The sequence below is a fragment of the Trichosurus vulpecula genome, chromosome 7 (genome assembly GCF_011100635.1).
Source record: "Trichosurus vulpecula isolate mTriVul1 chromosome 7, mTriVul1.pri, whole genome shotgun sequence".
Taxonomy (NCBI): Eukaryota; Metazoa; Chordata; class Mammalia; order Diprotodontia; family Phalangeridae; genus Trichosurus; species Trichosurus vulpecula.
Window position 1 is genome coordinate 183,703,672 of NC_050579.1, and position 7,687 is coordinate 183,711,358.

At 36.3% G+C, this 7,687-nt stretch overlaps 1 non-coding gene across 1 annotated transcript; it reads left to right on the forward strand.

Annotated features, from left to right (window-relative positions):
* Window positions 1-631: 631 nt before the first annotated feature.
* LOC118858909 lies at window positions 632-738 on the forward strand. The gene has a single exon (XR_005011024.1). It is a non-coding gene; the product is annotated as a U6 spliceosomal RNA (small nuclear RNA).
* Window positions 739-7,687: the final 6,949 nt, after the last annotated feature.

Here is a 7,687-nt window from a genome sequence, read left to right on the forward strand (position 1 = left end):
GAACAGAGCAGCAGCATGAGTGAGAGAGGGCGTGATTTTGCCTAAGGGAGCTTGTTTGTGGGAAGGCCCTAATGGAGGGAAGGCTTGGGGATGGCGGTGCTCCCTGCATTGATAATGTGTATAGATTTCTTTGTTGCTATAAGGGATTTGGATTCCTGGTGTTGGAATAAATGTTTTGGTTTCATCTTCCATGGAGAGAGTCTATTACATCTTGTGATTCAAAGCTGGGAATACTCCGGCATGTTCATAGCAGCCGCTGTGGGCATCATATTGGCCATATAGCTCTAAATCCAGCACTCTTTCCATTACATGATGCTGCTTCTCCAGATCCTCTATGAATTTTAATGTAAAAATATACGGGGAAATATAAGAAGGGAAGGGAAGAGAACAAGCATTTGTTAAGTGCCTACTATGTGCTAAGTGCTTTACAAATATCTCATTAGATTCTCACAACAACCCTGTGACACAGGTGACAGTTAAGGAAACTGAGGCTGACAGAGGTCATGACTTGCCCAAGTTCATACAGCTAAGTGTTAAGAGGCACGTCCAGGGCTCTAACCTCTGCTTCACCTAGCTATTTTGAACCTGAAAACACAAACACAAACTGGAAATGGTTAGAAATGTAATTAAAGTGATCGCTTCAGCAGCACATATACTATAACTGGACGGATACAGAGAAGGTTAGCATGGCCCCTGCACAAGGATGACACGCAAATTTGTGAAGTGTTCCATGGGGGGGAGCAGGGAAAAATTTGGAACTCAAAAGCTTGTGGAACTGAATGTCGTAAGCTAAAAATAAATAAACAAATTTAAAAACAAAAAAAAAGAAATTAAAAGAATTATTTTTTCAATAGAAAAAGAAATATAATTAAAGCAAGAAACAGAATTAGGGTGAGAAGTAGATTTAGAATTAGTATTAGAATAGGATGAGTAGGCATGGACAGGTTGTGATTAATACTGGTAGGAAGAAATAGTCACTGATCTAGAGAAGTATCCAGAAGAAATAATAAATGAGCAATGACCACCCATCAGAGAAAATATAAAATAATTTTTAAAATAATTTGGTTTTATAATGCATTCTCATTATAAATTCACAGTAAAATTGGCTTCCCAGTTATATTTTGCTTACATTGATTTATAACTGAGCAGCAACTTCTGCTTAGTGTAATAAATAGAGAGAGATGCCTTGGCAAAAACAAATTCCTTCATTGACCACGTCCAAAAAGAAATATGTCTCAGCCTGTGATCTGAGCCCATAACCTCTCTCTCATTATGAGTCCTGTGGAATTACCTCACAGGGCTGTTATAAGGATCAAAGAAAGTAATGAGAGAGAATAATAATGACAATAAGTTGTCAGATTTAAGTGGTGCCCATGATCACCCTACTATAGTATTGACCCATAAAAATTAGGAACAATATTTTAACAGATGTTGCCATAAAAATACTGATAATTACTGAGTTAAGTATAATGAAAAGCTTTTGAAATAGAGAGATCTTCAGAAATTCTTTTTCACAGCTATACACATCTTCAATATCTCCTCACCTCTTTCAGTGTGCTGAAGGTTACAGGTAAAGAGATGCTCCTTTTGCCATTGAAGCAGTAGTATATGGTTGAGACATCAATAGGTCATGAACGTAAGTGTTATTTTCTAGCAAAGATGAGAGTCTTAAACTCGGAAACCACACAGATCTGCTGAATCTTTATGGAGAAGTTCTCAGTTTTTTTTAGTGCAACTTCAATATGTTACAACCAAGAGTTCGAAGAAACTAAAACTATGGAGACACAGGATGGGGTATATTTCATCCCCATCCAGCCCATCTGTGACTGGAGTTGTCCCAAAGATGCTTCAGCTAACCTCCAGAAGATGTAAACTTATATTCCAATACTTTAATTACAAAAAGAAGTTATTTTATCCATCTGTGTAATACTATATGGAATAGTAAAAGAATAACAGGATGGCAATGTGTCCCAGGAATGTTTTAACTCCATTGAAATAATAATAATAATAATTAATAATAATATCATCACCGAAAACTATGACCACGATAAAATGATCTATTGGCTACAGATTAAAAAGGGCACTTTCAAAAAGCACCGGGGAATCTCAACAATTAAGATCAATTTATTCTTGATCTAGTTATTAGTGAATAAGCTGCGAAAACTACATAACATTGATACTGCCTTTACTGATTATTTCAAAGACTTTGACTCCATTCCACACTTGTGACTTATTCATGGACTGCAACTACATACATATATTAATGTACTTCAAATATAGAGGATAGACCCACATATGATGAGAACATTAAAGTATTTGATGTCCATAAGAAAAACAGTTCTCTACTTGAAACTTAACACCAACACAATAGTTTCAAGAACAATAATATAAAATGTGGCATTTTTCAAGGAGTTAATTTAAGATAATACGAGATAGTTTTAAACCCATCACCTAATTTAAATCCATTTTTATCTCACCTAAAAATAACTAAATATGGCTTCAATTTAAAGAAGTCAAACCCAGAGCCAAAATGGAGGAGAAAAGGTAGTGACTTGTCTGAGTCCTCCCCAAATCCCCTCCTCACAACACCTTTAAACAATACCATAAAACAGTTCCTGGAGCAGCAGAACCCACCAAAGGATGGAGTGAAATAATTTTCCAACCAAAGACAATTTAGAAGATCAGCAGGAAAGGGCTGTCACACCTGGGTGAGAGTGGAGCACAGTTCAGTGTAGGTCATGCCAGTGCAGAGAAGACCCCAGCAAACCAGAAGCAAGCCTTGGGAGCCACTTGGGAGATCAGTGACAGCAGCCGCTTTCAGAACTCTCAGCCTACAGACCATAACGGGGTAAAACAGCTGATCAGAAGGAGATTATAGGGGTCTCTTTGCTAGCACTGAGGCAGGACTGTTGCTTTGCCCATACTTAGATCCAGGTCAAAGTCATGGGTGGCAGTTTTAGGGTGAGGAGGAGCACTAGCATAACAGAGCTTGTGATCACAGTGGATGGGGAACCTTCATCACAGTTCCAGGGCAGAAAAGAGTGCCTGTGGTCACTCACAGACCTGAGCACAGGCCAGGAGAGTACTAAACACACCTTCACCTTGGAAGAACTGAAAACTTATAGATTCCTAGAAGTATCTCTGAAAACAGCTGCACAAAACCCCTGAAGCTTGAGAAAGTGCCCCCTGCACCCTGGAAGCAGAGCCCTACTTTAACAAAGAGTTAAAAGTCAAAAAATAGACTGGGAAAATGAGGAAACAACAGAAAAAAATTAAAAAATTCTGACCACATAAAGTTACATGGTAATAAGGAAGGTCAAAAAAAACCACTCAGAAAACAATGACAAAGTCAAAGCTATAACATCCAAAGCATCCAAGAAAACTGTGAATTGGTCTCAGGCCATGGAAGAGCTCAAAAAGGATTTGGAAAATCAAGCAAGAGAAGTAGAAGAGAAATTGGGAAGAGAAATGAGAGTGATGCAAGAAAATCATGAAAAAATGAATCAACAGCTTGGTAAAGGAGACACACAAAAAAAACCTGAAGAAAATAACATCTTTCAGAACAGAATAAGCCAAATGATAAAAGATGTCCAAAAAACCAATGAGGAGAAGAATGCCTTAAAAAACAAAATTGGCCAAATGGAAAAGAAGGTACAAAAGCTCACTGAAGAAAATAATTCTTTAAAAATTAGAACTGAGCAAATGGAAGCTAATGACTTTATAAGAAATCAAGAAACAATAAAACAAAACCAAAAGAATGAAAAAATAGAAGACACTGTAAAATATCTCACTGGAAAAAAACAACTAGTGTGGAAAATAGATCCAGGAGAGAAAATTTAAAAATTATTGGACTACCTGAAAGCCATGATCAAAAAAAGACCCTAGACATCATCTTTCAAGAAATTATCAAGGAAAACCACCCTATTCTAGAATTATAGGGTAAAATAGAAATTGAAAGAATCCATCAACCACCTCCTGAAAAAGATCCCAAAATGAAAACTGCCAGGAATATCATGGTCAAATTCCAGAGTTTCCATGTCAAGGAGAAATATTGCAAGCAGCCAGAAAGGAAGCATTCAAGTATCATGGATCCACAGTCAGAATAGCATAAGATTTAGCAGTTTCTACATTAATGGATTGGAAGGTTTGGAATATGATATTCTAGAAGGCAAAGGAACTAGAATTACAACCAAGAATCACTTACCCCACAAAACTGAATATAATCCTTCAGGGGAAAAAGTGGATATTCAATGAAATAGGAGACTTTTAATCATTCTTGATGAAAAGACCAGAGCTGAATAGAAAATGTGACTTTCAAATACAAGACTCAAGAGAAGCATAAAAAAGTAAATATGAAAGGGAAATCATAAGGGACTTAATAAGGACAAACTGTTTACATTCCTATATGGGAAGATGACATTTGTAACTCATAAGAATTTTCTCATTGTTAGGGCAGTTCGAAGGAGTATACATAGACAGAGGGCACAGGTGTGAATTAAATATGAAGTGAAGATATCTAGAAAACTAAAATTAAGGAGTAAAAGAGGAATGCACCGGGAGAAAGAGTAAGGGAGAGATAGAATGGGGGTAAATTATCTCACATAAAAGAGGCAAGAAAAAGCTTTTACACTGGAGGAGAAGAGAGGGGAGGGAGGAGGAGTGAGTGAACCTTACTCTCATCAGAATTGGCTCAAAGAGAGAATAACATATACATGCAATTGGGTATAGAAATCTATCTTACCCTACAGGAAAGCAGGAAGGAAAGGGGATAAGAGAAGGGGGTGGTTGTGATAGAAGGGAGAGCAGATTGGGGGAGGGGGTAGTCAGAAGCAAAACACTTTTGAGGAGGGACAGGGTGAAAGGAGAGAGATAGAATAAATGGGGGTGGGAATAGAATGAAAGGAAATACAGTTAACAATAGCAACTGTGAAAAAAATTTTGAAGCAAGTTTCTCTGATAAAGGCCTCATTTCTCACCCATATAGAAAACTGGGTCAAATTATTAAAAAAAGCCATTTCCCAATTAATAAATGATCAAAAGACAGAAACAATTTTCAGATGAAGTAATCAAAGCTATCTATAGCCATATGAAAAATGCTCTTATTCATTATTGATTGGAGAAATGCAAATTAAAACAATTCTGAAATACTACCTCATACCTATTAGATTAGCTAACAGGTCAGAAAAGGAAAATGATAAATGTTGAAGGGGATGTAAGAAAAATGAGACATTAATGCATTGTTGGTGGAGTTGTGAATTGATTCTACTATTCTGTAGAGCAATTTGGAACTATGCGCAAAGGGTTATAAAACCATGCATGCCCTTTGACCTAGCAATACCACTACTAGGTATGTATCCCAAAAGAGATAAAAAACTAAAAGGAAAAGCACCTATATGTACAAAAATATTTATAGGAGCCCTTTTCTGGTAGTAAAGAATTGAAATTGAGGGGATGCCCATCATTAGGAAATGATTGAACAAACCGTGGTATGTGATTATGATGGAATACTACTGTACTATAAAAAATGATGAGCAGGATGCTGTCAGAAAAACCTGGAAAGACTTACAGGAGCTGATGCAAAATGAAATGTACTGTGTACAAAGTAACAGCAATATGGTAAGGTGATCAACTGTGAATGACTTAAATGTTCCCAGCAATACAATGATACAAGACAACTCTGAAGGACTTATGATGAAAAATGCTATCCATCCCCAGAGAAAGAACTGATGGTGTCTCAATACAAATTGAAGCATACTTTTAAAAAATTCTTTATTTTTCTTGAGGTTTTTTTAATCTATGTTTTTTCACAACTTGACTAATATGGAAATGTTTTACATGATGATACATGTATAACCTATATAGAATTGCTTGCCTTCTCAATGGGGGGGGGCGGGGTGGAGGAGGGGAGAGAATTTGGAACTCAGAGTTTTAAAAACAAATGTTAAAATTATTTTTATATGTAACTGGGGGAAAAATAAAATACTAAATAAAAAAGAAAAATCTTTCAAAAAAAGAAAGTCAAACCAAAATATCTTATTAATCATCTAATTTACAAAGATGAGATCAAACTATATTGCTCCACTGAAAAACACATAAAAATGGATATTTTATGGAATGGCATCTGCCAATAATATGAAAGTGTGATTTGGACTTGATAAAGCTAAAAATCTCAATGTACATCAAAGAAAGATAAACTGAAAGTTTCAAGCTTGGATCCAGAGGTCCTTTGAAACAAAGGATGAATGCAATACCTACAAATACCCTGGTGTCCCTCAGGAAAGAGACACTGAGGATAAAGTTATCAAATGTGAGGCTGAGCCTAAATAGATAGAGATTTACAGCCATCCTGAAATCAAATCTGGGAAGGACACATTGATAACAACTAAGACCTAAGCAATACTAGTTTTCATGTACATTTTCAGAACAATAAAACACACCACAACAAGTTTGGAAAGCAACCCCACAAAAACCCAAATAATATTAAGGAAATTGGGGGCCCATCAACCCACGGTGTCTATAAAAAGGCTAATACTTTCTCATCAAAAAAGGAAGAAGAGGACTGATAGACATTCCTAGAGCATCATGAGGCCAAAACCCCTCAGAAGTACTTTTGGAAAAAGCAGACATCACTTCATCAAGAAATGGTAAAGCCTGGTAACAGATACAAGCCCTTAGATTTCCTAAATGAAACCAAAAGAGGCTTAGTTCTGCATGAAGACTACGAAATGGCTAAGATCCAAGAACAAAATCAAAAGGCCTTCCACGGGTTATATCCGCATGCACTCAGCCAACAATATGTCACCAAAGTAGCATCAAACAAAAGGCAGAGTCATGTGTATTCGTTTGTGGAAATAGGGGTTTATGAAGGCAATTTAGGACCAGGTCAAAGCCACCAGAAACGATAAGGGTTACCTTTAAAGAGCCCAGACAAAGTGATTAGAGTACAATAATATAAGGAAAAGGTAGAAATCATGTAACACTCCACTATAGACCTACCAATTTAGCACCTACCAATAAAATATCTAACAAGACACGATCTGGTGGCTAGCATTAAACACGAGTTCATTCTCTTTATGGACCAACAGATGACAAATCCTCATAATACAAACACAAATCTCAAAATACCTTAGAGAATCAAACCAACAAAATGTACCAGAACTAAACCATCATTACAGATTAAACTAGTACCCACCATTACCAGGGCATAACATGAATCCATGAACACTTAAGAAGAACGTTCTTAATAGATGGTGCCATGTCAAATAACCAACCTCCAAGCTACAGGAAATGAAATGTTCTAAAAACATAAAGACTTAGGAGACAAGTTCAAAGTCACATGGGAACAAGATGGGATATGTGTATATATGTATATGTGTGCATATGTGTGTACATATACATACACATATATACACATACATACACATACATACACACATATAAATTTCTGCTGTTCTCTCTGATAGTAGAATTGCATTCCAGATGTTTTCAGTGAGCCTACCAAAAATGTGCTTATATCCTAATACTTTTATTCAAAATCGAAAAACTGATATTGTATCCCTCATATACTAATCCAGAGAACATTAAATATTTTAAAAAATCATAGCAGGATAGTGACTCATCCCAGGACCATTTTCTATTTAACCCCATTCAAAAAGGAAAAAATTAGAAATGATGAGCTCGATGATCT